Source organism: Lithobates pipiens, unplaced genomic scaffold (assembly GCF_037356315.1).
Source record: "Lithobates pipiens isolate NorthernLeopardFrog02 unplaced genomic scaffold, aLitPip1_a1.2 Scaffold_47, whole genome shotgun sequence".
Taxonomy (NCBI): domain Eukaryota; kingdom Metazoa; phylum Chordata; class Amphibia; order Anura; family Ranidae; genus Lithobates; species Lithobates pipiens.
This window is the reverse complement of record NW_027507871.1, coordinates 3449989-3476173: the sequence shown is the minus strand read 5'-3', so window position 1 is coordinate 3476173 and position 26185 is coordinate 3449989. Positions and strand designations below refer to the sequence as shown.

The following is a 26185-nucleotide window of genomic DNA, read 5'->3' as shown; positions in this document are numbered from 1 at the left end:
AGTATGATATGAATGGGGACAGGTTCTCTTGGGGTAATGATGCTTTGTGTACACTGTGAGGCACTGAGGACGGACCAGGCCGCAGTATCGCCTCGCAGCTCCGCAGCCATTCATCTCTCCTCACATCCCGGGAGTTTGCAGCACTGTACAATAAACAATTTGTCAATAAAGATAATTTGCTGCAAAAAAATGGCGGCCCCGAAAAAAAAAAATACCCGCCCTCGTCCAGCAGGCAGGGGGCGTGGCCAGACTCGGGGCTGCGGATTCCTCAGACATCGGCCGTCGCTCCGGTGACGTCAGCGTCTGGGGGAAGCGGACGGACATTTTGGATGAGGGCAAACCGTTCTTTCTATACCGATCTATCGGTCACCGAAACGCGGCGATAAGTTCGACTAAACAAATCTATCTTTTCCTGGCGCCGCCGCATCCTTGTGGGGTCTTTCCGCTCTGCTGTTTGGCGGGGGAACTCCTCATTGATGCCCTTAGACAAGATGGCGGCGGCGGCGGGAGCCTGAGCTTGCGCATACACGCGGCAGGAAGCGGAGGGGAGGGGGGTGTCGCGCGCAGGCCGGTTCACGCGCTTCCCCGGGGGGACCGGAAGCGGAAGCGGTGCAAGGAGCTGGGGGAACCCGGAGGCTGAGAGGGAGCGAGGTGATAACGTGTGAGGTAAGTGTGTGTGTATATAGGCCGCTGTGACGTCACGGGGCAGTGTATTCCCCTCCAGCCGGGGCCCGGGCCCCTCTGAGGAGGCCTTGTGTCTGCATTGTGCCCGGCTCTGCCCCCCTGGGGGTCCTCCAAGGGGCCCCAATCCTGCCCCGTGTGTTCCTCCATCCCCCCTCCGTACAATGGGGCAGGGGATGGTGTACACTGGGATCACAGTTCTGAGCCACCTTTGTCTTCATTGTCCAGGACTTCTACTTCCTGCAGGCTTGCTGTTCCATATTTCCATTATTGTGGATATCAGAACAGGAAGTGATGGCAAACAATACCTCTCACTTCCTGTAGTGGTTACAACAAGGCGCCTCACTTCCTATAGTGGTGACAACAAGACGCCTCACTTCCTATAGTGGTGACAACAAGACCCCTCACTTCCTATAATGGTGACAACAAGACCCCTCACTTACCATAGTGGTGACAAGACCCTTAACTTCCTGTAGTGGTGACAACAAGACCTCTCACTTCCTGTAGTGGTGACAACAAGACCCCTCACTTCCTGTAGTGGTGACAACAAGACCCCTCACTTCCTGTAGTGGTGACAACAAGACCCCTCACTTCCTGTAGGGGTGACAACAAGACCCCTCACTTCCTATAGGGGTGACAACAAGACCCCTCACTTCCTGTAGTGGTGACAACAAGACCCCTCACTTCCTGTAGTGGTGACAACAAGACCCCTCACTTCCTGTAGTGGTGACAACAAGACCCCTCACTTCCTGTAGTGGTGACAACAAGACCCCTCACTTCCTGTAGTGGTGACAACAAGACCCCTCACTTCCTGTAGTGGTGACAACAAGACCCCTCACTTCCTGTAGTGGTGACAACAAGACCCCTAACTTTCTGTAGTGGTGACAACAAGACCCCTCACTTCCCGTAGTGGTGACAACAAGACCCCCCACTTCCCGTAGTGGTGACAACAAGACCCCCCACTTCCCGTAGTGGTGACAACAAGACCCCCCACTTCCCGTAGTGGTGACAACAAGACCCCCCACTTCCCGTAGTGGTGACAACAAGACCCCCCCACTTCCCGTAGCGGTGACAACAAGACCCCCCACTTCCCGTAGCGGTGACAACAAGACCCCTCACTTCCCGTAGCGGTGACAACAAGACCCCTCACTTCCCGTAGCGGTGACAACAAGACCCCTCACTTCCCGTAGCAGTGACAACAAGACCCCTCACTTCCCGTAGCGGTGACAACAAGACCCCTCACTTCCCGTAGCGGTGACAACAAGACCCCTCACTTCCCGTAGCGGTGACAACAAGACCCCTCACTTCCCGTAGCGGTGACAACAAGACCCCTCACTTCCCGTAGCGGTGACAACAATATAGGCCAGTATGACATCACAGGGCAGTGTATCCCTTCAGCCAGGGTCTGGCCCCTCTGAGGAGGTACACTTTTTGTGCTGGTAACCCTGGTATCCCCTGTTTCCTGTACTGGTGACAAGTATCCCTTATTTCCTGTATTTTGTATTGGTGACAATGGTGCCCCCCACTTCCTGTATTGGTGACAATGGTGCCCCTCGCTTCCTGTATTTGTGACAATGGTGCCCCTCGCTTCCTGTATTTGTGACAATGGTGCCCCCCGCTTCCTGTATTGGTGACAATGGTGCCCCCCGCTTCCTGTATTGGTGACAATGGTGCCCCCCGCTTCCTGTATTGGTGACAATGGTGTCCCTCGCTTCCTGTATTGGTGACAATGGTGCCCCCCGCTTCCTGTATTGGCGACAATGGTGTCCCCCGCTTCCTGTATTGGTGACAATGGTGTCCCCCGCTTCCTGTATTGGCGACAATGGTGCCCCCCGCTTCCTGTATTGGTGACAATGGTGCCCCCCACTTCCTGTATTGGTGACAATGGTGCTCCCCGCTTCCTGTATTGGTGACAATGGTGCCCCCCGCTTCCTGTATTGGTGACAATGGTGCTCCCCGCTTCCTGTATTGGTGACAATGGTGCCCCCCGCTTCCTGTATTGGTGACAATGGTGCCCCCCGCTTCTTGTATCGGTGACAACATTGCCCCCCGCTTCTTGTATCGGTGACAACATTGCCCCCCGCTTCCTGTATCGGTGACAACATTGCCCCCCGCTTCCTGTATCGGTGACAACATTGCCCCCCGCTTCCTGTATCGGTGGCAATGGTGCCCCCCGCTTCCTGTATTGGCGACAATGGTGTCCCCCGCTTCCTGTATTGGTGACAATGGTGCCCCCCGCTTCCTGTATTGGTGACAATGGTGCCCCCCGCTTCTTGTATCGGTGACAACATTGCCCCCCGCTTCCTGTATCGGTGACAACATTGCCCCCCGCTTCCTGTATCGGTGACAACATTGCCCCCCGCTTCCTGTATCGGTGGCAATGGTGCCCCCCGCTTCCTGTATTGGTGGCAATGGTGCCCCCCGCTTCCTGTATTGGTGACAATGGTGCCCCTCGCTTCCTGTATTGGTGACAATGGTGCCCCTCGCTTCCTGTATTGGTGACAATGGTGCCCCCCGCTTCCTGTATCGGTGACAATGGTGCCCCCCGCTTCCTGTATCGGTGACAACATTGCCCCCCGCTTCCTGTATCAGTGACAACATTGCCCCCCGCTTCCTGTATCGGTGACAACATTGCCCCCCGCTTCCTGTATCGGTGGCAATGGTGCCCCCCGCTTCCTGTATCGGTGGCAATGGTGCCCCCCGCTTCCTGTATTGGTGGCAATGGTGCCCCCCGCTTCCTGTATTGGTGACAATGGTGCCCCTCGCTTCCTGTATTGGTGACAATGGTGCCCCTCGCTTCCTGTATTGGTGACAATGGTGCCCCCCGCTTCCTGTATCGGTGACAATGGTGCCCCCCGCTTCCTGTATCGGTGACAACATTGCCCCCCGCTTCCTGTATCGGTGACAACGGTGCCCCCCGCTTCCTGTATCGGTGACAACGGTGCCCCCCGCTTCCTGTATCGGTGACAACGGTGCCCCCCGCTTCCTGTATCGGTGACAACGGTGCCCCCCGCTTCCTGTATCGGTGACAACGGTGCCCCCCGCTTCCTGTATCGGTGACAACGGTGCCCCCCGCTTCCTGTATCGGTGACAACGGTGCCCCCCGCTTCCTGTATCGGTGACAACGGTGCCCCCCGCTTCCTGTATCGGTGACAACGGTGCCCCCCGCTTCCTGTATCGGTGACAACGGTGCCCCCCGCTTCCTGTATCGGTGACAACGGTGCCCCCCGCTTCCTGTATCGGTGACAACGGTGCCCCCCAGCTGCCTGTATCGGTGACAACGGGGACCCCCGCTTCCTGTATTACTGACATTGGTATCGTTCCTTTCCTATGTGAGTGTCACAGGACAGGAAGTGAGGCAACATCTTAAGTGACAACTCTTCTCGGGGAAGGTACGAGGTTTGGACGGCGGTAGATCATATCTGAGCAATCATTGGGGGATTGTAGTCCTTGGATGTGCCGGCTGCACTACTTCACTCTTTTTCCTTCATTTGATTCTGGTGATCCTGCCATGACCTCACTTCCTCTCCCAGAGTGACAACCTAACCCCTCCCCCTTTTACTCCATAACACGGGGAGGTGTTTTGTCATCTGTGGGGATATAATAGGGAACAATGTGAACTGGAGACAGTATGAGAAAAAAACATTGTAACCATTTTTTATTCATTTTTTTTAATTAGTGTTTTGTTTTTTGTTTTTGTTTTTTCTATGATTGTTGTTTTTTTATTTTATTTTTTAACACACTGTGACCAGATCAATATAATGTTTCCATAGTAACACTGCACTACTCCGGGGAAGTGGTCGGGATTTTCCTTTTTTTGTTTCTTTTTTTACACATTAGGATTGCTTATAGCAATGAATTTCGTTGATATAAACATTTTCACTGAATGAAACTCATTCATTCAGTGTGTTTTGATGTGATTGGCCCAGTCTGTACCATGTGATCACCATCACCACTCACAGCTAACACAATTGTACACAATGAAAGGAAGCCGTCCATTGTTTACAACTGCCATGTGGTCTGCTGTGATTGGTCACAGTGATGGTCACACGGTACGGGCAGTGGGCGTGTACATTGTGGCAGATCGCCCCGGCATTCTGGGAGGTTATCCGTGACGTCCTCCTGGAACAGCAGTGCCCCCCGCCCCCCCGGCTGTCATTGTCATTTAGGCCGGGCAGGAAGGTGTTGGGGGAGGATAAGTGATCATGTGACCACTGTATTTGACTGTCATAGTAATCACATGATTAGGAACTGGTCCCATTGGCTGTCATTAGTCCGGGCGGAGAGTTGTCCCGTTCTCTGTACTGGGAGCGCGCTCTGTGCACCGCAGTATCTCCCCTCCCTCCTCCCCCCAATCCATGCATTTGTGTACCTGTCACATGATCAGTGTGATTGGCTCTGACAGCGGTCCCATAATTGGGACTGTGGGGCTGTCTCAGTACAGGAGTACAGACCCTCCGATGGAAGCCCACCCTCCCTGCCAGTGGTTGGCAGGATTAAAGAGGAGCTCCGGGCTTCTTCAGAGAAATAAGTCAGCAGCTACAAATAGCGCAGCTGCTGACTTTTAATATTAGGACACTTTCCAGGGATCCAGCGGTGTCTTCACCCCAGCCCATCTCTCAGGTGCTGCCTCTCGGGTGCCCCCCCCCCCCCCCACCATTCCTTGTGAGACAAACTGGCAGTGAAGTGCTGCGGCTCCACAGCTGGTTCCCTACTGCACATGTGCGGGGGAAGGAGGAGGGGAGGCTGAATCTCCTGGGTGATCTCACTGCAAAGTGGGAGCGGGTATCTGTCAAAACCAGGTACCCGCTCCCCCCCCCCAATGTGGCGGTGGAGGGGGGCAGATAGGTAAAGCGTCCCCTTTTTGGGGGGAGCTCTGCTTTAAGTTAAATTAGAATGCAGAGATGCACACAAGTTCTGTTTTTTTTTTTTTTTAGAGGGGAGGAAAGGTTCGCCCCACCCCCCCATCCCTATCCAAAGAGAAGCCACCCCCCCCCCCCCCCCACCAAAAAATTACAAATCCCATAGCTGCTGACTTTTAATAATAGAACACTTACCTGTCCCAGGATCCAGCTCTGCTCTCCCCCCAGACGATTGTTTTGATTGTCTCTCGGGTTGCCACCACCATTCTTTGTAAGGGAGACCAGCAGCCTTGCAGGTTCACAGCCAGTTCCCGGCTGCGCTTAGTGAATGGTTGGGGAGGGGGGGGGCGGAATTTCTGGGTGACTTCACCGTGCCGGAATCACCCCGAGGTGGGAGTGTCAAACAGGTGCACCCCCCCCCCCCCAAACAAGTGGAGCTTCCGGTTTAATACCCCTCCTACATAGGTTGCCACTGTAGGGTACCCCAAGGCCCCCTTCGATGTATGATGTCGGTATTCCAGGTAACTGGGATGTCATTCTTGCATAAGACAGAATCCTGAAGGGGTCAAAAATAACAAGAAGCTAGGAGTGCAATGGGTGTGTGGGGGATGGGGTCGGGGGGTCATGTCATTTATATACAGAAACTACAAGTTTAAAAATTTCGGGATCATATTGTTACAGTGTATCAGAACACAAATGTACAATGTCGTATTTCAGTGCAGCCTATCTGTGCCCGACTGTGTTCGTTTTCTTAGATGTGGTGACTGCATTCGTTTTTTTGTTTTTGTTTGTTTTTTTCAACTGGTAATCTTTTTGGGAATGCATTTTAGGGCCTTGTGTGGCACCCAACTTCCTTCACTGCCACTGTTTGGAGTGCAGAGGACTGCTAATCCAGGACTGCAGCTGGTCTCGGCCCCCTATTCTGCTGCTGTACTGGTGGCAACAACCTCCACCGTTTCCTGCCCTGGTGATGATGGCCTTTCCCTATTTTCCTGCCCTGGTGATGATGGCCTTTCCCTATTTTCCTGCCCTGGTGATGATGGCCTTTCCCTATTTTCCTGCCCTGGTGATGATGGCCTTTCCCTATTTTCCTGCCCTGGTGATGATGGCCTTTCCCTATTTTCCTGCCCCGGTGATGATGGCCTTTCCCTATTTTCCTGCCCCGGTGATGATGGCCTTTCCCTATTTTCCTGCCCCGGTGATGATGGCCTTTCCCTATTTTCCTGCCCTGGTGATGATGGCCTTTCCCTATTTTCCATTTAGTTAGAGGGGGATTATATTCATCCCAGAAAAAGTCAGTGAATGATTATCTTTACCTGGAAATGTTGGCTTCCTTGACATGTATTTTGAGTTTTTGGCTTGGTGTCCCAGATCTGTTCCACGATTTTGGCTTGGTGTCCCGGATCTGTTCCCAGGATTTTGGCTTGGTGTCCCAGATCTGTTCCACGATTTTGGCTTGGTGTCCCGGATCTGTTCCCACGATTTTGGCTTGGTGTCCCAGATCTGTTTCCCTGTTTTTGGCTTGGTGTCCCACATCTGTTCCCACGATTTTGGCTTGGTGTCCCGGATCTGTTCCCATGATTTTGGCTTGGTGTCCCGGATCTGTTCCATGATTTTGGCTTGGTGTCCCGGATCTGTTCCCATGATTTTGGCTTGGTGTCCCGGATCTGTTCCATGATTTTGGCTTGGTGTCCCGGATCTGTTCCCATGATTTTGGCTTGGTGTCCCGGATCTGTTCCCATGATTTTGGCTTGGTGTCCCGGATCTGTTCCCATGATTTTGGCTTGGTGTCCCGGATCTGTTCCATGATTTTGGCTTGGTGTCCCGGATCTGTTCCCATGATTTTGGCTTGGTGTCCCGGATCTGTTCCATGATTTTGGCTTGGTGTCCCGGATCTGTTCCCATGATTTTGGCTTGGTGTCCTGCATCTGTTCCCATGATTTTGGCTTGGTGTCCCGGATCTGTTCCCATGATTTTGGCTTGGTGTCCCGGATCTGTTCCATGATTTTGGCTTGGTGTCCCGGATCTGTTCCCACGATTTTGGCTTGGTGTCCCGGATGATCTGTTCCCCGTGATTTTGGCTTGGTGTCCCAGATGATCTGTTCCCCGTGATTTTGGCTTGGTGTCCCAGATGATCTGTTCCCCGTGATTTTGGCTTGGTGTCCCGGATGATCTGTTCCCATGATTTTGGCTTGGTGTCCCGGATCTGTTCCATGATTTTGGCTTGGTGTCCCGGATCTGTTCCATGATTTTGGCTTGGTGTCCCGGATCTGTTCCCATGATTTTGGCTTGGTGTCCTGCATCTGTTCCCATGATTTTGGCTTGGTGTCCCGGATCTGTTCCCATGATTTTGGCTTGGTGTCCCGGATCTGTTCCATGATTTTGGCTTGGTGTCCCGGATCTGTTCCCACGATTTTGGCTTGGTGTCCCGGATGATCTGTTCCCCGTGATTTTGGCTTGGTGTCCCAGATGATCTGTTCCCCGTGATTTTGGCTTGGTGTCCCGGATGATCTGTTCCCCCTGTTTTTGGCTTGGTGTCCCGGATCAGGTCCCTTAACCCCCCACAGGAGCTCTATGGGATTTAAGTCTGGAGTCATTGATGGCCAGTTCAGGACTCTCCAGCACTTTGTTTCACACCATCTCTGGGGGCTTTTTGATGTGTACTTTGGGTCATTGTCCTGCTGTAAGACCCATGACCTCTGACAGAGACCCAACTTTCTGACACTGGGCCCTACATTGCACCCCACAATTCTTTGGTAGTCTTCAGGTTTCGTAAGCCATCCAGTGCCTGAAGCAGCATAGCAACCCCAAAACATCAATACCCCCCACACCATGTGTGACTGGAGGGACTCAATTCTTTTCTTTAAAGGCCTCATTTCTGAAAACAATAGACTGACAGGCTTTACCAAAAAGATGTCATTTTGTTTCGTCTGTCCGCCACACATTCTTCCAGAAGGATTCTGGCTTCCTCAGGTAAGTTTTGGCAAACTCCAATTTGGCTTTCTTACGTTTCTGTGTCAGCAGCGGGGTCCTCCTGGGTCTCCTACCATAGTGCCCTTTTCATTCTGATGGTGACGTATAGTGCCAATGGACACCCCTTGTACACGGTGCCTGAGGGTCAGTTTGGCTTTGCTCGGAAATTGATCAAAGTTCTTTATCCACCATTCCCACAATCCTTTGTTACAATCTTTGATGAATTGTTCTGTTTGGTCCACGCCCCGGGAGATGAGCTCCAGTGTCACGGGCTGCAAACGTCCTGACAGTGTTGGGCACAGTGGACACCGGAAGATGGAGATCTCTGGGTACACGGGCTGGAAACGTCCTGACAATGTTGGGCACAGTGGACACCGGAAGATGGAGATCTCTGGAGACACGGGCTGGAAGCTTCCTTACAGTGTTGGGCACAGTGGACACCGGAAGATAGAGATCTCTGGAGACATGGGCTGGAAGCTTCCTTACAGTGTTGGGCACAGTGGACACCGGAAGATAGAGATCTGTGGGGACATGGGCTGGAAGCTTCCTGACAGTGTTGGGCACAGTGGACAGCGGGTGGTCTCTGGAGACATGGGCTGGAAACTTCCTGACAATGTTGGGCACAGTGGACACCGGAAGATGCAGATCTCTGGAGACACGAGCTGGAAACATCCTGACAATGTTGGGCACAGGGGACACCGGGAGATCTCTGGAGACACGGGCTGGAAACGTCCTGACAGTGTTGGGCACAGTGGACACTGGAAGATGGAGATCTCTGGGGACACGGGCTGGGAACTTCCTGACAATGTTGGGCACAGGGGACACCAGGAGATCTCTGGGAACTTCCTGACAGTGTTGGGCACAGTGGACACTGGAAGATGGAGATCTCTGGGGACACGGGCTGGAAACTTCCTGACAATGTTGGGCACAGTGGACACCGGAAGATGGAGATCTCTGGGGACACGAGCTGGAAACTTCCTGAAAATGTTGGGCACAGTGGACACCGGAAGATGGAGATCTCTGGGGACACGGGCTGGAAACTTCCTGACAATGTTGGGCACAGTGGACACCGGAAGATGGAGATCTCTGGAGACACGGGCTGGAAACGTCCTGACAGTGTTGGGCACAGTGGACACTGGAAGATGGAGATCTCTGGGGACACGGGCTGGAAACTTCCTGACAGTGTTGGGCACAGGGGACACCGGGAGATCTCTGGAGACATGGGCTGGAAACTTCCTGACAATGTTGGGCACAGTGGACACTGGAAGATGGAGATCTGTGGGGACACGGGCTGGAAGCTTCCTTACAGTGTTGGGCACAGTGGACACCGGAAGATAGAGATCTGTGGGGACATGGGCTGGAAGCTTCCTTACAGTGTTGGGCACAGTGGACACCGGAAGATAGAGATCTCTGGGGACATGGGCTGGAAGCTTCCTGACAGTGTTGGGCACAGTGGACAGCGGGTGGTCTCTGGAGACATGGGCTGGAAACTTCCTGACAATGTTGGGCACAGTGGACACCGGAAGATGCAGATCTCTGGAGACACGAGCTGGAAACGTCCTGACAATGTTGGGCACAGGGGACACCGGAATATGGAGATCTCTGGAGACACGGGCTGGAAACGTCCTGACAGTGTTGGGCACAGTGGACACTGGAAGATGGAGATCTCTGGGGACACGGGCTGGGAACTTCCTGACAATGTTGGGCACAGGGGACACCAGGAGATCTCTGGGAACTTCCTGACAGTGTTGGGCACAGTGGACACCGGAAGATGGAGATCTCTGGGGACACGAGCTGGAAACTTCCTGAAAATGTTGGGCACAGTGGACACCGGAAGATGGAGATCTCTGGGGACACGGGCTGGAAACTTCCTGACAATGTTGGGCACAGTGGACACCGGAAGATGGAGATCTCTGGAGACACGGGCTGGAAGCTTCCTTACAGTGTTGGGCACAGTGGACACCGGAAGATAGAGATCTCTGGAGACATGGGCTGGAAGCTTCCTTACAGTGTTGGGCACAGTGGACACCGGAAGATAGAGATCTGTGGGGACATGGGCTGGAAGCTTCCTGACAGTGTTGGGCACAGTGGACAGCGGGTGGTCTCTGGAGACATGGGCTGGAAACTTCCTGACAATGTTGGGCACAGTGGACACCGGAAGATGCAGATCTCTGGAGACACGAGCTGGAAACATCCTGACAATGTTGGGCACAGGGGACACCGGGAGATCTCTGGAGACACGGGCTGGAAACGTCCTGACAGTGTTGGGCACAGTGGACACTGGAAGATGGAGATCTCTGGGGACACGGGCTGGGAACTTCCTGACAATGTTGGGCACAGGGGACACCAGGAGATCTCTGGGAACTTCCTGACAGTGTTGGGCACAGTGGACACTGGAAGATGGAGATCTCTGGGGACACGGGCTGGAAACTTCCTGACAATGTTGGGCACAGTGGACACCGGAAGATGGAGATCTCTGGGGACACGAGCTGGAAACTTCCTGAAAATGTTGGGCACAGTGGACACCGGAAGATGGAGATCTCTGGGGACACGGGCTGGAAACTTCCTGACAATGTTGGGCACAGTGGACACCGGAAGATGGAGATCTCTGGAGACACGGGCTGGAAACGTCCTGACAGTGTTGGGCACAGTGGACACTGGAAGATGGAGATCTCTGGGGACACGGGCTGGAAACTTCCTGACAGTGTTGGGCACAGGGGACACCGGGAGATCTCTGGAGACATGGGCTGGAAACTTCCTGACAATGTTGGGCACAGTGGACACTGGAAGATGGAGATCTGTGGGGACACGGGCTGGAAGCTTCCTTACAGTGTTGGGCACAGTGGACACCGGAAGATAGAGATCTGTGGGGACATGGGCTGGAAGCTTCCTTACAGTGTTGGGCACAGTGGACACCGGAAGATAGAGATCTCTGGGGACATGGGCTGGAAGCTTCCTGACAGTGTTGGGCACAGTGGACAGCGGGTGGTCTCTGGAGACATGGGCTGGAAACTTCCTGACAATGTTGGGCACAGTGGACACCGGAAGATGCAGATCTCTGGAGACACGAGCTGGAAACGTCCTGACAATGTTGGGCACAGGGGACACCGGAATATGGAGATCTCTGGAGACACGGGCTGGAAACGTCCTGACAGTGTTGGGCACAGTGGACACTGGAAGATGGAGATCTCTGGGGACACGGGCTGGGAACTTCCTGACAATGTTGGGCACAGGGGACACCAGGAGATCTCTGGGAACTTCCTGACAGTGTTGGGCACAGTGGACACCGGAAGATGGAGATCTCTGGGGACACGAGCTGGAAACTTCCTGAAAATGTTGGGCACAGTGGACACCGGAAGATGGAGATCTCTGGGGACACGGGCTGGAAACTTCCTGACAATGTTGGGCACAGTGGACACCGGAAGATGGAGATCTCTGGAGACACGGGCTGGAAACGTCCTGACAATGTTGGGCACAGTGGACACTGGAAGATGGAGATCTCTGGGGACATGGGCTGGAAACTTCCTGACAATGTTGGGCACAGTGGACACTGGAAGATGGAGATCTGTGGGGACACGGGCTGGAAGCTTCCTTACAGTGTTGGGCACAGTGGACACCGGAAGATAGAGATCTGTGGGGACATGGGCTGGAAGCTTCCTTACAGTGTTGGGCACAGTGGACAGCGGGTGGTCTCTGGAGACACGGGCTGGGAACTTCCTGACAATGTTGGGCACAGGGGACACCGGAATATGGAGATCTCTGGAGACACGGGCTGGAAACGTCCTGACAATGTTGGGCACAGGGGACACCGGAATATGGAGATCTCTGGGGACACGGGCTGGAAACGTCCTGACAGTGTTGGGCACAGTGGAAACCGGAAGATGGAGATCTGTGGGAACACGGGCTGGGAACTTCCTGAAAATGTTGGGCACAGTGGACACTGGAAGATGGAGATCTCTGGGGACACGGGCTGGAAACTTACTGACAGTGTTGGGCACAGGGGACACCGGGAGATCTCTGGGGACATGGGCTGGGAACTTCCTGACAATGTTGGGCACGGTGGATACCGGAAGATGGAGATCTCTGGAGACACGGGCTGGAAACGTCCTGACAATGTTGGGCACAGGGGACACCGGGAGATCTCTGGGGACATGGGCTGGAAATGTCCTGACAATGTTGGGGACACCGGGAGATCTCTGGGGACACGGGCTGGAAACGTCCTGACAATGTTGGGGACACCGGGAGATCTCTGAGGACATGGGCTGGGAACTTCCTGACAATGTTGGGCACAGGGGACACCGGGAGATCTCTGGGGACATGGGCTGGGAACTTCCTGACAATGTTGGGCACGGTGGATACCGGAAGATGGAGATCTCTGGAGACACGGGCTGGAAACGTCCTGACAATGTTGGGCACAGGGGACACCGGGAGATCTCTGGGGACACGGGCTGGAAACGTCCTGACAATGTTGGGGACACCGGGAGATCTCTGGGGACACGGGCTGGGAACTTCCTGACAATGTTGGGCACAGGGGACACCGGGAGATCTCTGGAGATGGACTTGTAAACGTGAGATTGTCCATGCTTCTCCACAAATCCTCAGACAATTATTTGCTGCTCTTTCTCCTCTCCATGCTCCGTGTGGCACAGAGACTCTCACAACAGAAAGGTGGAGTCCATTTTTCACACAGGCGCCTCCACTTAATGGAATCCGCTTCTTCTAACTTCCTATTTGGTCTGTGGGACAGGAAGTAAGGAGATTTCTCCCAGATGGGACACAGCTAAAAATACCCCGGCTTGGCTCTTTCCCACATTATATAAAATCTGTTTCGTAGAGTTGTAGCCGTTCTCCTGAGTTCAGTCGCTGTTGGTTGATGGGGACGGAAGCTGCAGCTGTGTGATGTCACATAAGACTGTCCACATGAACGTTGCTTGGGGTTTCATATAATGATTTAATCAGCATTATAAGTGAAGTTTGGGCAAAACCTTTTTTTGGTTCTATTTCTCCTGTTGTGCACTTTTTCTTTTGCTCTCCCGTGACCCAGAGTTGAGCCGCTCCAGGCTCTGGAAATATCCTGACAATATTGTCGAGATTCACCCTACTGCCTGATTGACAGCTGGCTCCTGCTCTCAGCTGAGCGCCTGAGGCTCTAGTGATCGCTGGAGAGCAGTGACTGACATTCACTCCCCTCCGCAGACCGAGAACCGAGCAATCAGTGGTCACATGATCACTCAGTTCTCTGGCTTAGAGCTGACGTGGTACAGCTGCAGCATAGAGGTGTGTGTGTATTTTTTAACCACTTGCCGACCCCTTCATATGAGTACGGCGGCAGAGCGGCTCCCCAGTCACACATCTAATATGTGATGCTGCTCCGGGCCGGGTAGGGGGTGCACCGGCTGGACTGGTGATTGGTCACAGCACAAGATGATCACCGCCATTGCTAGTATAAAAATAAATAATATATGAGGCTTCATACCCCCCCCCCCCCCCCCCCCCCCGAGGGCGTGCCCGCTAGTGCGGTGATCCGCTTGTTTGGTCCGAATGATATTAAACCCTAAGCTAAAAATGTCACGTATTGCAGCTTACTGATCATTTAGATGTGGCGGCCGCTTTCGTTTTCTCTTTTAGCCTTTTTTTTCTCACTGTTTTCACCTGGTGATCCGGGCAGTGACACTCCTCCCTGTATTAGAGCGCCCCCCTCCACTCTGGATGAAGGAGTACAGGGGGCAACTTTGGACAGCAGCATTGTCAGTCTGAGGGGAGGGGGAGATGGAGAAGCAGATTTAGCTGCACTAACTCCAGATCACACTTTATAATCATTTACAGGAAATGTTTTTTTTTTCCTTTTGGGATAAAGGTTTTGCATAAAAGCTGATCGTTGTAAGCACCCCTGTCTAGTGGTAAATGGTTTGTCTCATCCCTGTAAACTGATACTTTGTGCTGGAGAGCTTGTGCTTTTGAAAAAAAAAAAAAAAAAAACACAGACTTATTGACCGGATCACCAGATGAAAATAAAAGAAAACCTAAAAAATAACGAATGCAGCCATAAGAATTGGTAAGCTGCAATGTAATAAATGTTTGCTTTTGGGTTTAATATCACTTTAAACCCGGCATTGAGGAGGAGTCGTATTGTCTCTTCACCACCTGTCAGACACCTCCTGAAAAGCAATCCAAACGTGTATTGCTTTTCAGAGGTGTTGCCATTTAAAATGGTTCTAAAGGCTCGAGGATTTTTACCTTCCTACAATTCTATGCGTGTGTGCCCTCCTAATACTTACACGAGCCCCATCTCCATCCAGCAACGTGCACAAGAACCTTGGCTCTCCAGGGATTCCCCCCTCCTCATTGGCTGAGGCAGCAGTGGGAGTCATTGGCTGTCAATTACAACCAGTGAGCCAATGAGAGAGAAGGGGCAGAGCTGAGCCGCAGCTCTGTGTGTGAGTGGAGATGCAGAGCCACTGCTCGGGAGTGAGACTGCTTATGTGCCCCCCCCCCCCCCCATTGCAAGCTGGTTGCTGTGGGGGGAGGGGCCAGGAGTCCCTGCAGGGCACCCGAGAAGAGGAGGATCCGGACTGCTCTGTGCAAATCCATTACAGAGCCGGGAACTATAACATGCTGAATGTTTAAAAAATAAAAAAAGCCTTTAATATCACTTTAACCACTTCAAGACGGCAATATACATATATATATATATATATATATATATATATATATATGAGCTGCACGATTAATCACCAAGAATCGTTATTGTGATCTTGACTAAAGTCTTTCCCGATTCTATGCAAAGAATTCTCTCGGCTCTTCTGAAGCCATCAGAAGAAAGGAAGGAAAAATCCAGGCAGTCTGCCGAGAATCGCAACATGGGAATCGCAACACGGGAATCGCAACACGGGAATCGCAACACGGGAATCGCAACACGAGAATCGCAACATTCTTTATTAGCTGAACTTCAGTATAAACATTGTAACAATTTGTCCATGGAAAAGACTTTGTGTGTAAGTGAAAAAAAGTTTAACTACTTAAACACTAAACCTTTTTCTGACATTTGTTGGTTTCAAGTTAAAATCATTATTTTTTATTTTTTTTTTTGCTAGAAAATTACTTGGAACCCCCCCCACATACATAATATATTTTTAGTAGACACCCTAGAGAATAAAATGGTGGTTGTTGCAATATTTTATGTCATACTGTATTAGTAGAGCAATCTTTGAAATGCAATGAAAAAAAAAAAAAAAAATTACTTTAAGGGATAAAAAATAAAATAAAACGAACCAGTAAAGTTAGCCCCCCCTTTTTTTTTGTATAATGTGAAAGATTTTATGTCGTGAGAATCGTGATCTTTTTATTCTAAGCAAAAAAATCGTGATTCTCATTTTGCCCAGAATCGTGCAGCTCTTATAATATATGTTGCAGTGTGCGCGTGCGGCGCGGTTGCAGTGTGCGCGTGCGGCGCGGTTGCAGTGTGCGCGTGCGGCGCGGTCGCAGTGGCGCGGTTGCAGTGTGCCCGTGTGGCTCAGTCGCAGTGGCGCGGTCGCAGTGTGCGCGCGTGTGCTCGGTCGCAGTGGCGCGGTTGCAGTGTGCGTGCGTGTGCTCGGTCGCAGTGGCGCGGTTGCAGTGTGCGCGTGTGGCGCGGTTGCAGTGTGGCGCGGTTGCAGTGTGGCGCGGTTGCAGTGTGGCGCGGTTGCAGTGTGCGCGTGTGGCGCGGTTGCAGTGTGCGCGTGCGGCGCGGTTGCAGTGTGGTGCGGTTGCAGCGTGCGCGTGTGGCGCGGTTGCAGTGTGGCGCGGTTGCAGTGTGGCGCGGTTGCAGTGTGCGCGTGCGGCGCGGTTGCAGTGTGGTGCGGTTGCAGTGTGCGCGTGTGGCGCGGTTGCAGTGTGGTGCGGTTGCAGTGTGCGCGTGTGGCGCGGTTGCAGTGTGGTCTTTCCTGGCCCGGTGTATTGGTAGTCGGGAGGCGCAGGGATCGCTGAGCCTTTGTTTTGCTCTCCTCATATGGAACAGATTAGCGGGGACTTTCCTCCAGACAGACGTCGGCTGTTCCTCCCGGATGCGTTTTGTGTAACCCGGGAAAGTCTGCGCTGAACATTCCTCACGTTGGTCTGAATGGCGATCATCGCTGCCAATGATTTATTACTCTTCCCGGTGTGAGTGGCGGCGGCGGCGGCGGCACTTGTTTGGTGTTTTAGTCCCGGCACACAGCTGGACCATCGCCAAGGGAAGATGATGGAACAAGCAAAGCTCTGTGATATTTCTGTCTTCTTATAGTGATCAGCCTTAACATTATGACCACTGAGCGGTAAAGTAAATAACATTATCTGGTTACTATGACATCTGAAAGTGGGTGGGATACATTAGGCAGCAAGTGAACATGTTGTCCCTGAAGTCAATGTGTTGAAAGCGGCAGAAATGGGCAAGTGAAAGGATTTCTGGGACTTAGACCGGGGCCAGACTGTAGTCAGAGCAAGTCTGTCTGGTCTGTAGTGGTCGGGACCGGCTTGGTGTGTGCCGATGAAAGAACCGGTGATTGGGTCATGGGGGGTGGATTGATGGATGTTGGGTTGTGTGTGGTTCCGAATCCATAGAGGAGATATCCGAGCTCACATGGCTGCTTGTGATAGGAAGGTGTCAGAGCCCGGGGCGGCGCGCAGCATCGTGGTGTAGCCCTGGACTGGTCCATGCTGAGCCGTCTCCACAGCCAAAAGTGCCTACAATGGCCATCAGAAGTGGAAGAAAGGGGCCTGGTCTGATTGGACATTATCTTTTGTAGAGGTCACTTACCTGGGGAAGAGAGGGCACCGGCGTGCCGTATGGGAGGAGGACAAGTTGGGGGGGAGGGGCGCTACTCAATATTGGGTTTCATAATCAAATGGCTGATCCGTGTATATATCATTTATTCAGTGCCTGGAAAAAGTATTCACACCCCTTGAATTTTGTCATTGTAGGCCCCATGTACGCGGGAAGCTGCTAAACGTGCGTTCGCAGGCAGTTGGACTCTTTTTTTCTTTTTTTTTTTTTTTTTTCAACTGTCCCGACCTCATCCAATGTGACCGTGTACACCAGGGATATGCAATTAGCGGGACCTCCAGCTGTTGCAAAACTACAAGTCCCATCATGCCTCTTCCTCTGGGTGTCATGCTTGTGGCTGTCAGTCTTGCTATGCCTCATGGGAATTGTGGTTCTGGAACAGCTGGAGGTCCACTAATTTGCATATCCCTGGTGTACACCATCGCTTTTATTGCCATTTTTAGACAGTTGCGTTTCTTCAAAAGCAAAAAAAATAAATGTGTTGAGATGCCGATTTCCACGTTTCAGGCGCTAAATGCGGTAACCCACGTTTAGCCGCGTTTCGTTTATAAGCATTTTTCGTTTCTGGTATTTAAAAAAAAAAAAAAAAAAAAAAAGTGTGCATGAGAGGCCTAAATGTTGGTCCCGGTTTTATGTTCTGTACACCTAGGAAATAGAGCTGCACGATTCTGGGCAGAATGACAATCGCCATTTTTTTTTTTGCTTTAAATAAAAAGACCGTGATTCTCGCGGTGTAAATCTTTCACATTACATGTGAATGTGAAAGATTTACACCACGAGATTCGCAATCTTTTTATTCTAAGCTAACTTTACTGTTTTTTTTTTTTTTTTTTTTATTACTATTATTAAAGTGTAATTCCCCCCCCCTCCCCCCCCCCAAAAAAAAAATTACATTTGAATGACAGCTGCGCGAGTACAGTGTGACATAAAATATTGCAGCAACCGCCATTTTATTCTCTAGGCCAGGGATATGCAATTAGTGGACCTCCAGCTGTTGCAGGACTACAAGTCCCATGAGGCATAGCAAGATTCTGACAGCCACAAGCATGACAGGCAGAGGCATGATGGGACTTGTAGTTTTGCAACAGCTGGAGGTCCACTAATTGCAGATCCCTGACCTAGGGGGGTCTCTACTAAATATATATATATAAAATGTTTGGGGGTTCCAAGTAATTTTCTAGCAAAAAAAAATATTTTTAACTTGAAACCAACAAATGTCAGAAAAAGGTTTAGTGTTTAAGTGGTGAAACTTCCCTCATTTTCACACCAAAGTTTATTCCTTTGCTGTAAAGGACAAATTGTTACAATGTTTATACTTGAAGTAAACCTGCTGACATTTTTTTTAAAAACATTTTTAAGACCTGTAAGGGCCGGTTCACACTGCAGGCGCGGCGAGGCGTCTCCGACTTGCCTCGCCGCGACCTGCGGCGGCCTCGGCGGCGACTTGCAGATGACTTCTGTATAGAAGTCAATGCAAGTCGCCCAGAAGTAGTACAGGAACCTTTTTTCTGAGTCGGAGCGACTCGAGTCGCTGCTCTCAGAACGGTTCCATTGTACAGAACGGGGGCGACTTGCGAGGCGAGGCGAGTCGTGTCGCCTCGCATCGCCCGCTGTGTGAACCGGCCCTTAGGCAAAAGGCATAATGCGGTGCATACTAGCTCATTATGAAATACTTACCTTAGAACGAGGTGCCGGTATCTCACCTGGTCCACGCCGAGGGAGCTGACATGTTGCCTCGGCGTGTCTTCTGGGCACAGCGGCTCCGGCGCTATGAGTGGCTGGAGCCGCGACGTCGTCACTCCCGTGCATGCACGCGGGAGATTTCTTTCTGGCAAAGTCCGCCATCTGCCGGGCTTTCAGCCGAGAATCCCCTGTGCGCAGCAGTTGATCGCAGGGGGAACATCTCCTAAAACGTACAGGTTTAGGAGTTGTTGTTTTTTTTTTTTTTTTTTTTTTTTTACCTATAGGCCTACCTGTATGTAAAAGTAAAAATGTTGACTATACAAACGCTTTAAGGCTGGGTTCACACTGCAGCGATGCGGGAACGCTGCGAATTCGCGGCGGGTTCCCCCCGCATCGCATGCCTCCCGCCGGCAGTTCACACTGCCCTATGCGAACTGCTGGGAGTGTCAGTGAAAAGTTAATGACACCCCCCCCCAGATCAGTTTGCATATCGGAGTGCGATCTGCAAACTCGGACAGGAATCGGATCGCATGGTGTGAACACCCAATGCGATCCGATTCTGCCGCGGACCGAAAAAAAGGGTCCTGTGCGAGTTTGGGGTGGGTGCGATGCGAATTCAGCCATACTATCTGTATACTATCTGTATACTATCTGTATGGCTGAACTCGCATCGCACAAGAGATCGGATGTGATTTGCACTGCAGTGCGGTGCGAATCACATCCGGTTCTCATAAACCGCTGCAATGTGAACCCAGCCTCAGTTCCACTGCTAAAGAATCTTGTGATTCTTTGCAATCTGCCCGTTTTTTTTTTTTTTTCATTTGACGGCTTCAGCCGAGCAAAGAGAATTCTCCGCATAGAAAGAACTGGGAAATACTTAAACGGGGGGAAAAAAATTGCGATCACGATTAATCGCGAAGCTCTACTAGGAAAGGAAAGGCCAGGATCTTAAAGCGGAAGTCCCATGAAAAATTTATTTTTTTAAAAGTCGGCGGCTACAAATCCTGCCCCCCTTGCTTACTTTTAAAATAAGGACACTTTACCTGTCCCGGGGTCCAGCGATGTCGGGCACCCGGAGGCCGAACCGGTCCTCGGATGCTGCTGCCGCCGCCATCTTTGCTATGGGAATGAGGAAATGAAGCGTTTTTACAGCTTCACTTCCCGGTTCCCTACTGCGCATTTTGCGCGAGTCGCGCAGCGCAATGTAAGTGGTCCGCGCTGTCTCTGGGACCCGTGTGTCTCTGCTTGTTATTTTAATTTTAAAAACTGGAAGAAGCCGTACTTATTACATGTAAAACTTTTACTACGGGATTAGTAGTGGGTGGACAGTGATGGGACTTTACTACTTCCACAACCGGCAGATATAACACCACCGCTCTATTGTCCTTTTTTTTTTTTTTTTTTTTTACAGATTGCTGAACTGAATAATTCTTCATGATCTGAACCCAAACATCGCTGCTGTGCCTGCGCTGCGGAGACTTCCCTGCAAGGAAGTGGGGAGGGGTGAGTGTCATCTGCCGATTTTCTATAAAGCTTTGTGACCACCGTATCTCTGGTGGGGGGGTGTAGAAGGTATAGCAGTGCTGCAGCAGACCTAGTGAGAGATTTCTTCTTCTTTCTCTGTTTTTTGTTTTTATATAATTAATATAAGAATGGGTTTTTTGGTGCTGAAACCGATACCGAAAATGAAAAATACACTAGGCCGAAAACCGAAACAGCACCGATACCGAAAATGACTGTTTTTAAAAAATATTTTTATACAGGAGGTGGTCAGAGACTGGGGACATGGTACAGGAGATGGTCAGAGACTGGGGACATGGTACAGGAGGTGGTCAGAGACTGGGGACATGGTACAGGAGGTGGTCAGAGACTGGGGACACGGTACAGAAGGTGGTCAGAGACTGGGGACATGGTACAGAAGGTGGTCAGAGACTGGGGACACGGTACAGGAGATGGTCAGAGACTGGGGACACGGTACAGGAGGTGGTCAGAGACTGGGGACACGGTACAGGAGATGGTCAGAGACTGGGGACACGGTACAGGAGATGGTCAGAGACTGGGGACACGGTACAGGAGATGGTCAGAGACTGGGGACACGGTACAGGAGATGGTCAGAGACTGGGGACACGGTACAGGAGATGGTCAGAGACTGGGGACACGGTACAGGAGATGGTCAGAGACTGGGGACACGGTACAGGAGATGGTCAGAGACTGGGGACACGGTACAGGAGATGGTCAGAGACTGGGGACACGGTATAGGAGATGGTCAGAGACTGGGGACATGGTACAGGAGATGGTCAGAGACTGGGGACACGGTACAGGAGTTGGTCAGAGACTGGGGACGTGGTACAGGAGATGGTCAGAGACTGGGGACACGGTACAGGAGATGGTCAGAGACTGGGGACATGGTACAGGAGATGGTCAGAGACTGGGGACACGGTACAGGAGATGGTCAGAGACTGGGGACATGGTACAGGAGGTGGTCAGAGACTGGGGACATGGTACAGGAGGTGGTCAGAGACTGGGGACATGGTACAGGAGGTGGTCAGAGACTGGGGACACGGTACAGAAGGTGGTCAGAGACTGGGGACATGGTACAGAAGGTGGTCAGAGACTGGGGACATGGTACAGAAGGTGGTCAGAGACTGGGGACATGGTACAGAAGGTGGTCAGAGACTGGGGACATGGTACAGAAGGTGGTCAGAGACTGGGGACATGGTACAGGAGGTGGTCAGAGACTGGGGACACGGTACGTACAGGAGTTGGTCAGAGACTGGGGACACGGTACAGGAGATGGTCAGAGACTGGGGACACGGTACAGGAGATGGTCAGAGACTGGGGACATGGTACAGGAGATGGTCAGAGACTGGGGACACGGTACATACAGGAGTTGGTCAGAGACTGGGGACACGGTACAGGAGATGGTCAGAGACTGGGGACATGGTACAGGAGGTGGTCAGAGACTGGGGACACGGTACAGGAGGTGGTCAGAGACTGGGGACACGGTACAGGAGATGGTCAGAGACTGGGGACACGGTACAGGAGATGGTCAGAGACTGGGGACACGGTACAGGAGATGGTCAGAGACTGGGGACACGGTACAGGAGATGGTCAGAGACTGGGGACACGGTACAGGAGATGGTCAGAGACTGGGGACACGGTACAGGAGATGGTCAGAGACTGGGGACACGGTACAGGAGATGGTCAGAGACTGGGGACACGGTACAGGAGATGGTCAGAGACTGGGGACACGGTACAGGAGATGGTCAGAGACTGGGGACACGGTACAGGAGATGGTCAGAGACTGGTGACGTGGTACAGGAGATGGTCAGAGACTGGGGACACGGTACAGGAGATGGTCAGAGACTGGTGACGTGGTACAGAAGGTGGTCAGAGACTGGGGACGTGGTAAAGAAGATGGTCAGACTGGGGACATGGAACAGGAGATGGTCAGAGACAGAGGACGTGGTACAGGAGGCATCCCCCATTGCAGCCAGTGTGCCCCATTGCAGCCAATTGCAGCCAGTGTGCCCCATTGCAGCCAATTGCAGCCAGTGTGCCCCATTGCAGCCAGTGTGCCCCATTGCAGCCAGTGTGCCCCATTGCAGCCAGTGTGCCCCATTGCAGCCAGTGTGCCCCATTGCAGCCAGTGTGCCCCATTGCAGCCAGTGTGCCCCATTGCAGCCAATTGCAGCCAGTGTGCCCCATTGCAGCCAATTGCAGGCAGTGTGCCCCATTGCAGCCAATTGCAGCCAGTGTGCCCCATTGCAGCCAATTGCAGGCAGTGTGCCCCATTGCAGCCAATTGCAGCCAGTGTGCCCCATTGCAGCCAGTGTGCCCCATTGCAGCCAATTGCAGCCAGTGTGCCCCATTGCAGCCAATTGCAGGCAGTGTGCCCCATTGCAGCCAGTGTGCCCCATTGCAGCCAGTGTGCCCCATTGCAGCAAGTGTGCCATTTTGCAGCCAGCCTGTGCACTGTGTGCAGGGAAGAGAGCCACCTCCGCCGCCTGTTTGATAACAGCGCCGGGAACATCACAGCTTTCATTTCAATTGCTGTGTGTTCCCAGCCGTGCGCCGTCACACGCAGCCCCTCCTCCTTATCCGGGCACTTTGATAGACAGATCATCCGTCCAATCCTGCGGATGATCTGTCTATCAAAGTGCCCGGACAAGGGGGAGGGGCTGCGTGTGACGGCGCACGGCCGGGAACACACAGCAATTGAAATGAAAGCTGTGATGTTCCCGGTGTCTTGTAAAATAGTGTCCTCCATCAGATGGTGTCCCCTGCGTACTGCGCATGCGCAGTACACAGGAACACAGATTCCGAAAATTGCCGAGGATGAACGGCGCCTGCGCCGTGAGTCCAGGTTCTATCCCCACCATCCAAGTGGATATAGAGTTAGAATAAAAAAGAGCCGAGCGGAGCGAGGCGGAGCCCGAAGCGTGGCGAGCTAAGCTCGCCCGCGAGGGGCCCTCTAAAATTCTTAACCCTATGTCCGCTTCGATAGTGGGGCTACCTCCTCCACTCACGGCGCAGGCGCCGTTCAGCTTCGGAGTTTTTCCGAAGCTTCGTCTGCTCCGTACTGTGCATGCGCAGTACGGAGCGGACAGCATTTGATAGGCGGACTCTATTAGGCAGAACACCGGCGCTGTTATCAAAAAGGCGGCGGAGGTGGCTCTCCTGCGCTATGATGGGCGTCGCCAGGGGGCGGGGGGCGGAGCCCCGCCCCCCACCCAGGCCACGCCCCATTTTCGGCTCCATTATCGGCCGTTTTTCTCTTTCGGCAAATTGCCGAAAAGGGCATTTTCGGCCGATATGTTTCGGCGGCCGAAATTTCGGTGCATCACTAATAATATATTAATTATATATATATATATATATATATATATATATATATATATATATATATATATATATATATATATATTATATTAATATATATATTATATTAATATATTTTAATATATTAATTATATAATTATATATATAATATAATATAATTTATTTATTTTTTACTGGTTCAGGGCATTGTATGTGTCACACAGACCTATAAAACATCATTAATCGAAAGCGTCCTTCTGCTCCCCTGCCTGGCACCAGGGATGGCTTGCAATAGAGATCAGTGAAGGCAAGGTGGCCTCCAATCATCTCTCTGGCCTTGGAGGACCAACGCAATGTCATGTCTTTTTTTTTTTTTTTTTTTTGCTTTTAAAGGTAGAGGAAAGATTTGGGGGTCTTATAGACCCCACTTCTCCCCATAAACAGGACCTGTCATGCTGTATTGCTATCGCAAGGGATGTTTATATTTCTTGCAATTGCAATAAAAGTGATTAAAAAAAAAAGTGTAAAGGGACAATGTAAAATTTAAAAAAATGGCATGAAATAATATATATATTTTTTTTAAGCACCCCCCCCCCCCACCCCGCCGTGCTTGCGCACGGTGGTGAACGCATACATAGGTCACACCCACATATGTAAACCGTGTTGTTTTAAATGAACCATGGAGTTATCGCCTCTAAGCATTAGAGTGAGAGCAATAATTCTAGCACTTAGGACTCTAAACTGGTTAACATGTAGAAATTTTGAAAAGCATCGTCTATGGAGATTTTTATGTACCGTAGTTTGGCACCTTTCCACGAGCGTGCGCAATTTTAAAGAGTGGCATGTTGGGCTTAACATCATCTTTTTCATGTTTTACCCCCCCAAAAACAATTGTGATTTGTTTTTGTTTTTTGCTCATCAAAATGTATTTTTTTTTTTTACAAAAAAGAAACTACGTTTCAAAAATCACTGCGCAAAAAAAAGTGTGAGATAAAAAAATCGCAACAACCGCTATTTTATTCTCTAAGGCTGCTTTCACACTGAGGCGATTTACAGTCGCTATAGCGCTAAAAAATAGCGCCTGTAAAGACCCCCTCCTCTCACTCCAATGTGAAAGGCAGAGTGCTTTCACACCGGGGGGGGGGAGGTGCACTTGCAGGACGCTTAAAAAAAAAAAAAGCAGCATCTTTGCGGCGCTGTAGGAGGGGTATATACATGGCTCCTAAAGTGCCCCTGCCCATTGAAATCAATGGGCAGTGCCGCCGACCCGCCAGCAAAACGCAGATGCAACGGTGCTTTGTGGGTGGTTTTAACCCTTACAAGTGGGGGGGGGGTTAAAAGCACCCGCTAGCGGCCGAATAGTGCCAATTATAAAATAGCCGCGCTTTACGGCCGACGCCCCCAACGCCTCAGTGTGAAAACACTCTAAGGCCTCTGCTTTAAAATGTTTTTAATAATTATAATAGATTTTATATATATATATATATATATATATATATATATATAGACACACGTGTGTATATGTATGTGTATATATATATATATATATATATATATATATAAATAAATAAATATTAATGTTTGGGGGTTCTGATACACTTTTTTTTATTTTTTTGCTAAAAAATTTATCGGATTGGACCGGTAGGCGAGGGGTTAAATTGAAAGCTGGGAGTTGCTATGTGAATAGAAAGCTATAGCAGCAGCTGCTGTCCAAAAATAAACAAAACACAAAAACCCCTAAAATGTAACTCAGTGTTTATCAACACCGTTCAAACGGGAAATCAAGATACAAAGTAACATTGTCCCTTTTATTTCTACTCCGTTTTTATTTATCTGCAGATCAAGGATGAACTTCCATCCTCATATAATGTCAGGTAAAGTATAACTAAAGGAAAAAAACTTTTTATTTTTTTGTTTTTTGTTTTTTTACATTTTGGCTAGAGGTGCACCGAATGGGGAAATTTTGGTGCCGAAATCTACAATTCAGGGTGCACTTGGCCAAAACCGATAATGACAGTTTAAAAAAAATAAAATAAAATTATATATAAATGTATATTTGACTTTTTGAAATGAATGTAATTGAATACAAATTTATTATCGGCCATTATCGGCACTTTTTAGCGCACGAAAAAAGCTCAAGAAAAATGCATCCCTTTTAAATTCTATGTTTGACTTCACACTGGCGCTTCCGTTATAAAAATTCTTACTTGCTGTATTTTTTGGTCAGTTAAAAAAAAAAACTGCACCTCCCTGTTGAAATGCATTGAAAATGCAGCAAGAACGCATCCATAACGCAACGCACCCGTGTTACGTTTTTGATGCGGTTTTAGAGTGACATAACCTATGAAAAACGCACCATAAGTAC

The 26185-nt window shown here is 50.8% G+C and overlaps 1 protein-coding gene and 1 long non-coding RNA gene across 2 annotated transcripts in view; both read left to right on the top strand.

The window, feature by feature from the left end:
• The window catches only part of LOC143956943 (NACHT domain- and WD repeat-containing protein 1-like), a gene marked incomplete in the record, with an annotated part of 331576 nt that overhangs the window by 106316 nt on the left and 199075 nt on the right, over positions 1-26185 (top strand).
• LOC143956953 (uncharacterized) lies at positions 571-25788 on the top strand. The gene is made up of 3 exons (XR_013270026.1): positions 571-666; positions 20411-20502; positions 25660-25788. It is a non-coding gene; the product is annotated as an uncharacterized LOC143956953 (long non-coding RNA).